Source organism: Trachinotus anak, unplaced genomic scaffold, assembly GCF_046630095.1.
Source record: "Trachinotus anak isolate AG129_WGS33_773 ecotype Australia unplaced genomic scaffold, CSIRO_AGI_Tana_v1 ptg000032l, whole genome shotgun sequence".
NCBI classification, from domain to species: domain Eukaryota; kingdom Metazoa; phylum Chordata; class Actinopteri; order Carangiformes; family Carangidae; genus Trachinotus; species Trachinotus anak.
The window spans coordinates 18,864,849-18,875,126 of record NW_027273883.1 but is presented as its reverse complement, the minus strand read 5'-3'; positions in this window follow the sequence as shown (position 1 = coordinate 18,875,126).

Here is a 10,278-nt window from a genome sequence, read left to right as displayed (position 1 = left end):
CTCCAGCAACTCCTGAGAAATGTAAAACCTGCAAGACTCTAAGGCAGCCTGCAGAGCTGAGCGGAACTGTGGAATCAGGCAATTCTCAAAACAACTTATTTCATGCTACAAAGAGTCATTTGATAGATTGTTATTCTAAAGCTATTGATTGGAGAAGCTTTAGAGACTGTAACATCTTAATAGACATTACAATATGATTACAAGACCTTCATTCACCCACCACTTGGCCATGTGCCAAGACTCACAGACAAGGAAATAAATTGCCTGCCACTTTCTAATTTCCAAGAAATGTGACATGAAAATGTTGTGCTGTATTGCACTGCATAATGAAAAGAAAAGACAATGAATAATGAAAAAGATTCCTCCATTCTGACATTATTGTTTTTCCACCTTCAGCTCAAAGCACTTTTCAAATTTTGACAGTTGTGACCCAGTGACTGCAGCAAACCATTTTTTATTTGCTAACAGTCAGGGATCAGCTCATCAGCAAGATGAACTATTACTACTACTGCAGTAGAAAAACACCATTGAAAAGCGTCTTTATATAAATAAAGGGTCTTTATATAACCATTTTTCATTGTACTTCTACATTAGCATAGAGTATAGAGTGAATGACCTTCAACATGGTGCATTAACCAGATTCAAACCCACACAAGAGCAAACACTTGGTACAATAATCTTGCTAAGCCTTTGAGCTTCATTGTCCAGATGTTCTCTTCATGGAGAATAAACTTGAATGCTATAAATTTTACGGGTGAGCTCAGCTCAGCTCAGTTGTATTGGGCTCACATCTCTTTGTTCCAGCTTTCATTCTTATCAACCTTCGGTAGGAGGACACTGCTCAGACAAGCACGAATAAACAAAAGATACCATTACTCTGTAAGTCTTGTTTTCATGTCACAAGATTGTTTGGAAGCAGGCACAGTAGCTGTCTTTGACATAAGAAGAACACTGTGGGCAAAGCAAGCACATTTGTATTGTATATCTCAAACATAGCATGAATGATCTTTGCATAGGGTCCACAGGTCCACAAAACAAAAATTGAATAAAATGAATTAAACCTCGTAAAAGTATCCAAAAGAATGATACAATAGAAAAATGCATAAAAGTGTAATGAATTTAATAAAGGAAATAGTAATGCAGGAAAAATCTCAACTTCAACTATGTGTGTCGGCAACAGAGCAAAGGGCGTACCTGCCCATGCCACGTGAAAAGAGTGTGACAGAGCGCTGACACATGCACACAGTTTGACATATCCTAAAATACTGCGTACAGCTGACTGGCTAGCATGTGAAGCAGGATGTGTTAATGAACAAGGTCTGTAATTAAAGCCCTGTCGTCATTAAAGGGGCACAGCTGCTAGGGTTATAGTGATAGACATGACAGCCAGGCTGAGATCTTAGGCGGTGTTCAGAAAAAAAGCCTCCAGCCTTCATGACAGCCTTAAACAGCAAGTGAGTGGGAGAACAAGTTGAGTGTAGGTGAGACCAGAGTCGTGTGTTTGTCCCACTTCTCTTGTGTCCATCCATCTAATCCGTGCTTTTCAATAGATTTATGACAAATTACACAGTGAGAGAAGTCTGTTTGCCTTTTGCTTCATTCTGTTTGATTTTTTTTAAATCAGATATTTAAAAGCATCATTTTATCAGACTGATTATACTAGGTCATTAGCGAACGTATGATACATTCAAGGTCACCAATGAGACTGTCCTGTAAAAAATGAGCCTTTTGTTGTTAGGCAACATCAATTGGCCTTAGTAATTATGACAGGAGCAAAGAAGTAGTATATAGAGTGACAAAGTCCACAACAGGAAGAAGTTGGGGTGGATCGGTGGGTCAACAAAACACAGGAACATGATGCAGCAGAGTGGTTTTGATCCCATGTGAAAGTAGCAGTAGTATGTTGTTTCTATTATCCATGACCGTTCAGCAAAGTTACCCACGTTGTTATCATTGTAACCATGACAACAAAGTTGGCTTAATGCTGAGGAAGTACTTCTATTGACCCAACTCAAGATATAGTCTGAAACCTAACCAAGTAGTTGAATTGCCTAAACCTAATCAAGACATGACCATTATTATATTTACCATGGCAGTTAAAATTGCAGTTATTGTATCATAATGTTGGGGCTTAAAAGTGAAGCTTTGTGTCAACAGATGTATAAAGCATTAAGGACTTTCCCCCCACTTTTCTCCAGACATTAAAAGCTGCCCTCTCTTATCTTCCACAGTCAGAGGTTTGATAAGTATTTCCATATATTTATTTTATCTTTTAATCTGTTGCCTTGTAGTGAGCTAGACAGAGATGAAAATTAGGCAAATGAAAGTCATCCACTGCTGCCATGAAAACTCCTTTCCAGTGACACTTGAGGATGATCTGGATCTTTGCCAGGGAAAATTAATCATCCAACAGTCAATTTACCTGTCACTCTCCTCCAGTATCCCACCACTGCGGGCCATATTCAACCCAGTTGTCTAACTGAGCTTTCGTCTCAGAGCGGCTTCTATTTCATACTGTGATGCCTTTAATCTCTTCCAAGACCTTACATTTGGATGAGATCAAGGCTAGCTGCAATAAATAAATCTGGGTGTACTGTTTACATAGTTTACTCCTGATGTGTTCAACATTGGTACTCAAGACCATTAAAGTTACATACATACACCCTGCTATAATGGTAAATACTACTGTATATCATATATATTTTGCAGAATGTGGCTTCCATACACATCCAGCACATACAGATTTTTTTTTTTTTTTTTTTTTTGCTTCATTTTGGTCTCCGATACGTCCTGAGGAATATATGTGACTCTTTAGTTGCTAAATGCTCCTCTCACCAGCTGGTAGGTGACTTTGTAGTAAACAGAAGAACTTTATTTGACCAATGCATTTCGGCTTGTGGCCTTCATCAGGGTGTTGCTAGAGTTTTGACCTATTTGGACCTTTTCCTTTCTCCATGTACCTTGGAAGTAGATTAGGTTGTGTTATTTTGTTAACTAACATTGTCTCATCATCATTTAGTTGTTTTTAGAGCTTTTTTTCTAAAAAGCAGCAGCGTCTGCCACTGGACACTGGAGTGTCAATGGAAGTTTGCTCTGGAGTATGACCAGTAGCTTATTACTGTGAAACACTGACAACTCTGTGTAGTGCCTCTTATAGGCAGCTTGTCACTGTAGGCCTATATTGGTGCTAAATGCCTATCCTTAGCTGATATGATAGCTTGGTTGTTTTAATCATTAATACTGAGCAGCATTTTAATTCTCTGTGGAACACAGTGCCTGCCATTTGTTGTCACTTGACAGATGCCAGCCGACGTTAGCATATGTCATTTAAAAAAAATGTGCTCAATTTCATGGGTGTTTGCATCCTTGTACTTGCTTGGTTTCTACAGACACATTCTTGAGATTACAGGATCTGTTTTTCTGATTTGTGAAAGTTTTATTTACATAGAATATTTCATCTCTCACACACACACACACACACACACAAATATAGTCACAATCTTCCTCATGTGTTCCTCAAATTAATACATGAAGCAAATATAAATGTCTGCATTGTTTTCATTCATTTGAGGTTTTTACTGGCACTTTTAATCATGGCTTTTTGTTGCACCATCTTCCCCTGCCATGGTTTGCCATTAACTGTTGTTCTCAGTGTGCCAACTTGAATCTTTGGAACAGTAGTGGTTGGAAAAAGACCAACTTGTATGTTTCTATCTGATTGACAATCAAAAAAAAAAACATTCATATAGTAGGCTACTGATCAAAATCACTAGTTCAAAAATGCTTCATAAGGCAGACATAAAAGGGGGGGAAAGGACGGAGTAATGGGATATTTTCTCCAAAACTAAACTGAAACTAAAGCATGTGTTGTAGAGTGTTTCTTTGATAAATAAAGATGGTGAATGAAAGTAGCCTTGCTTTCTTAAAAACTAAATGCTCATTCTTTGCACATTTTTGCTAGAGGTCGTCTTCCATTTAGTCTTGAATTGAACCACCAAATATCACACACAGGGAGTTACATTGGTGCAGCTGAATTTACATGTGAAACTGTATAACAATAGTGTAAAACATATAATTTTGTGTTTCAGATTGGTTCTGCAGAAAAGGAACAGACTTCAGAACATCTGTTGCCCAAAAACTGTGAGCCAAACAAGCTGTCTGACACATTTAGACTCATGATGAATAACGACTCCTGGACTTCTTGTGCCTTACCTCATGCCTTATGCACTGCTGCAGTAGCTTTTTTTAATTATGCATTATAGTCAGCCTATAAGACTTTGTGCTACAAACTAACCAACCAGAACACATCTACAATTGGCCAAGCCAATCATGGCTACAAATGAACCAGAATGCGGCTACAAATCAACCAATCACAACGCAGCTACAAACCAACCAACCAGCGCATGGCTACAAATCGTTCAATCATTATTTCTATACATTGTGTATTGTACTGTGTACAATACACAATGAGAAGAGACTGAAAATGAGTCATTGGGATAAATTTAAATGTTTTGCTGCATGTAGGCAAATTCAATCAGCAACTGACTTTTTCTAATAACATGAGACTGAGTTAATTGTTAAACAAACAAACTGTTTTTATGTCCTGCAAATGTTTGCATGTTTGGTTCATTAACAGAGTAAAATTATGTAGTTATTGAAAATTGTGTTCTTAAATTCTATTAACTACTAATTTTATTAACATTATTATCTTACATAGTAGAGCTCCAACATGCATGGAACCTGATGCTTGGTACAGGACATTTAGCTGCAGGACAACTGAAGTCTTCGAGCTATCAAAACACTGGTGTAATGATCAGAGCACAGGCATGGCACTTCATTTCCTGAAAAAACCCACAAAGGTATAGGTTGAGCATGTTGCAAACAGTAAGCTTGTCTTAGTTAAAAGCCCACTCGCCGCTACAATATCATCATACTCAAACATTTTAGCTTTTAGAACAGAAAGACAAATTTACAAATAAAACCACAAATGTTGTAACATTAATAAAAATAAATAAATGTAAAAAAAAAAAAAGTATTCACATTTTATAGGGAATTGAAATCATAAGGACATTATACAACAAAAGTTTGGCAGTTGTAATGAAACTGTGTTGAAGTTGGTAAAAATGAAAAGGATGGCATCATGGTCACAAATATCACAAAGGGTGACTGATGATTTCATGAAATGTATCTCTCTACACATTCAGATGAATTATTACAGAAAGGTTAGCCCTTTGGAGTAATTTATTTAAAATCTGTTAAGATATTTTGATAAACTGTTATGAGGGCTAAACTTTGACCCATTCCATGAACAGCTCGTAAAGATATAGACTCTAACTTGTTGAGTCTACCATGTAGAATGAGATAATTTAACAGTTATCAACTTGGTGAACAAACATCCTGTTTTTTTAGAATTAATGTGCAGCTCAGAAGGATCCAAGTTTGGCTCGCCCCAAGTCGATCACCACAAAAAGAGGAAAAGGGATCTTGGGGAGGCTTCGGGTTCAGACAAAACCACCTCAGGCAAGAAGAGGAGCAGAATCCTGAATGGAGGAGAAGGGTGAATCTTCCACACAGATAAGGTCACTGAAAATGTTGACAGAACTAAAGACTGTTGTTGACTGTAGAAGACTGAGTTTATTTTCTCTTTTCTTTTTCACTTGATGAAGCAATAATAATAAAAGATAATGAGAAAAAAGTCACAAAGTGAAGAATTTTCTTTCTAAATGACACGGTTAATCTAAGACCTATTTGTAACAATGTGTAAGCCCATTAATTGGCCCCCCATCCTCTTCTCCCCTTAACATTTTTGTAATGCTTTTGTTTGGGTTCTCCCTCTCTTTAAAATCATGTTGTTCATTCGAACATTTTCCAGCCTTAACAGTCAGAAATCAGCCTGCTTCATAGCACTCAACCAACTAAAGTGTAAATGATTTCACCCTGAAATGGGTGAAACCTCAGTTGTAATTCTCATTGATCTGCTTGACATTGAAAGCTTAACAGTGTATTTCACTCACCTGACTCGATAGAAACCTAGTGTCATCATGGTTTAGTTCATACTGATGATGTTACTGTTGTTTTTATGACTGGAAAGACTATATTTATGCTATTTCTTATGATTATTTTTGCATCTACCACTTTGCTTAACTCAGAGTTTGAGGTTTTCACTGGAAACCCGCACATTTTTCAGCAAATTCAACATTCATTGTTTTGCAAAGCCTTCCAAAATGACTATAAGCATTTACTGATCTGGAGCTGCTATTGTCATTACAGCATTGTTGAAAACCATTTAACGCTCATTTGAAATGAATGACTGTTATGACATGATGAGTCATATGACAGTTGGTTTGGGTTTAGTTAAGTGGTACACTATAAGTGCTGTATAGAGGGCAGCATAGTCTGCCAGCTTTGTGGTGATCTCCTGTATTTACTGTAATCACACTGATATCTCTGACTTTCCATGTCTCATGTAGTACTTACACACGTAAACGTATACATAAGTACAAAGGATACAACAAAGCTGATCCTTAATAACTTTTTGCTGTTGACACTCCCAGACTGTATATCTAGCTAGGATATTGTAGGCTTTATACACATGGATTTTCACATCTTCGGTGTACTCAATTCATCCACCCTGGTGCTGAAAGGTCATGGGAAAAGTGAGGGATTGTTTATGGAGGACTGCAACTGCAAAGAATAACCTCTGTAAAAACCCGACCTCAGACCTAAAATTCACAAGATAATTTTACCTCTGGCACCAATTACCAGACCAACAAATGCACTGGAATAAGGTGTTTCATCGACTCTTGCAGTGCACACTTACTTTCTGAGCCTGTTGCCAAAGGAGAGAGACTGCCGGACTCTCTCCTCTGACAAAAGATAGTGTTGAAATATGAGTGAACAGAATTACACTGTATAAAACTGTAAAACAACCATCTCTTCTAGTTCAATGCTAATCTTAGGCAGGGAGCAAGTTACAAAGAAAAGATGTACGACCACAAACTGAGGTATATTGAATACATCAAAGATGACCTTATGATCAATTAATCTTGCCTGAGAAATGCCCTAAGTATATTTTTAAGTATGAATAAAAAAAGATCATTACATTTAAAAGTTTATTCTGAACCCCTGGTTGTTGATTTGTTTTGTCAGGCACCAATGACTCTTGGTGAGATGTGAATTGTGTGTGTTTTTCATGTATGCAAAGACACTCTGAAATGAATACCACACATACCAGCACGTACTATGCATGAATAGAAACATATAATGCAGAGAGTGAAAAAATGATTCTAAAGAGATACAGAAAAAAACATCAGGAGGACAGCTGAAAAAGAAAATTGATAACATTTATTTAAGCACACAAAGCACAGAAAACTAATATGAGTCTGTAAAGTAATAAGCCTCAATATATATTTTTCATTATTTGCAAATGAGTCTTCCAGCTGTCGTCATCATGCAATGCATAATAATTTTGTATATATTTTTCATCATCTAGTCCATTCAAAAAAATTTTATTAAATGTTTTTTTTTTTTTTGCCAGCCAGACACTGTTTTGATTCAGTCTCACAGTTTTTCATTGAAATTTTTTAAGAAAAAAATTGTGGAATACCCACTGAATTATACCTGTACATCACCACACAACAAACAGGCATAGTTCAAAATAAGCATGTGAATGTAGAGGAGCATTTAGAAACTAAACAGCTAGATATATTTTCTCAGGAGACCAAAACTGAGGTAAAAGGAGAGTTACATTTGGACTTACATTCATCTAGGGGCTGCAAACAAAACTCAACTCACACAAATAAATGCTAACGTGCCCAGATGGTGCACTCAAAACAGCCAAAAAGTTGAGTGTAAAATGGTGGACACTCATCCGCAGCAGTTGTCATTTGGGCTAGGTAGCGGAAGGGGTGGGGCCACCAATGTATTTTCAAATGTGGCAGAAGTAGTTGGTGCCCATCTCGATGTCGCATAACATAGGGCATGCACAGGAAATGTGCTCGTTCTTTTTTACGTCAAGTGAGCAGAGCAGATATTTTGGAGGACAACAGCAGTGTTTGATTTGGGACAACGCTACCCTGATTTTTACACACAACGCCAGTGGGTATACTGTGTACACAGTGTGCTACGTGTGTGTACTGGCTTGAGTATCCTATTTGAGACAGAGCATCTGTCTTCACCTCTGTCTTTGTCAGTTTGTCTGCTTTGCACAGGTTGAGTTTCCCCAGTGTCTCCTAGTGCCTCCGTTTTTATGCTTCCGCGCTAATGACAGCCAGAGCTGTCCCAGTAATGCCTTGAGGGAACTTCTTCAAATTGGGAATAAACATTCATTAGGACTCAAGGATAAGCTAATTAGATTTTGGTGGTCAGAGGTCAAGGTGACCTCACAAAACATGGTTTTCTCCTTGTGAACGCAATGTCTCAGTAATTCCTTAAGGTACTTTCCCTCAAATTTGGTACAAATGTTCACTCGGACTCAGAGATGAACAGATCAGATTTTGCTGGTCAAAGGTCAAGGTTACTGTGACATCACAAAGCACTTCTAGCCATTATTCAATGCTGTAACTCAGGAAGGAGAGATTGTGACCATATTTCCTGCAACTTGACAAAGGCATACAACCACGAGGCCGTAAGTCTAGTTCATTCCTGTCTTTTGCCTGTATTTTGGATTTTCTGAGGTCTGTTTCTGCATAACCTCTTTTCTGTTGTCTGCGTTTGGATCCAGTTTTCCTGCAAATGAGACAACTAGAGTTGTTTCCTGACAGTTGTATGCCTCCACCAACCAGCCAAGTTGAGGGAAATATGGCCTCAATCTCCCAATCCTGAGTTACAGCATTGAATAATGTGTTTCTGCAGAGCATTATGTCACAGTGAAGTTGACCTTTGACCATTTGGATATAAAATGTCATCACCTCATCATTTTATTCTATTAGACATTTCTGTGAAATTGTGTCAGCATCAACCTATGAATTCTTATGTTATGGCCAAAAATGTGTGAGGTCACAGTGACTTTTGACCTTTGACCACCAAGTTCTAATCAGTTCATCCTTGAGTCAAAGTGAATATTTGTGCCAAATTTGAAGAAATGTCATCATGGTGTTACTGAGACAGCACGTTAATGAGAATGGGATGAATGGACGGACAGACAACCTGAGAGCGTAATGCCTCTAGCCCTGGCTGTTACCAGTGCGGAGATATTTAAAAAATGATGTGTTTACAGGTTGTTCCACTGCCCCTAATTGGCCACAACATTATTTAGTGAAGGCTTAGTTTCATTAAATGGGGACAACATGCAAGAGTCACGACTCATGACACAGATTAAAATGTTCCAGAGAGCATATGTAAATAACATCCATGGTATTTATGTAGCGCAAACCCAACTGATGGCACTAATGAAATATTACTATTGTCGTGGTAGTCTCTGTGGAAAATTCAGAGACTGAATTGCACTGTAGAGAGGAAGTGAGCCTTTCATTAGTGGTTCAGCTGAGCAATTACAGATATGTTTCTTGAAAATCAAATTCTACCAGATCTGTGCTAGCCAAATAACAATTAATATAGGAATGAGGTTGAAGATGTGAATGAAATAAATGTACCCTTTTTTCTAACCCCCTTACAAAATTCTTGACCAATAGCTGTCAAAGAGCAGCCTTGGGTAGTTACTGGCTGATGAAAGCCATGACACAATGATATTACTGTTCATGCAATGTTTGTTGACGCTCATGACATTTATATTTTTCCAGCAAAAGATGAAAAATGAACACTGCCTACCATCAAGTTATTTGAAGAAATATCAAAAATGCAGGTAATGAGCTGCAAAAACACATGTAACTAGAATCCGTTCCTATCTGGAGTAAGGTTTTTTGAGGCAAAGCCTGTTTCTTAAAGCTGCAGGAAAAAAAGAGGGTCCGTTATTCACAGAAAAATAGGTTTAGTGTGAAGCACCTGATTACTGGTGTCTATGGGTCATTAGTGATCTCTATACTAGAGAGAGGCTGAATGGAGCTATTTTACTTGGCAGAATACAGAACACAGAGTCCATTAGGCTTCTTTCAGTCAAAGAAGAAAGGATGTATCAAGTGAACACACTGTGGATCGAACTGTGAATGAGCATGAAATCAAGGTAAGTGAAGATATCTAGGCCAAAGGAGGCTATGGACGTTGGCTAACAGAGTGATACGCTTTTACCTCAGAAACAAATAAGGGAGATAAGCCTTATAATAGATGCAACTTGAATGAAACATGAATGAACATATTATATAAGGACACATAGGCCTGTAT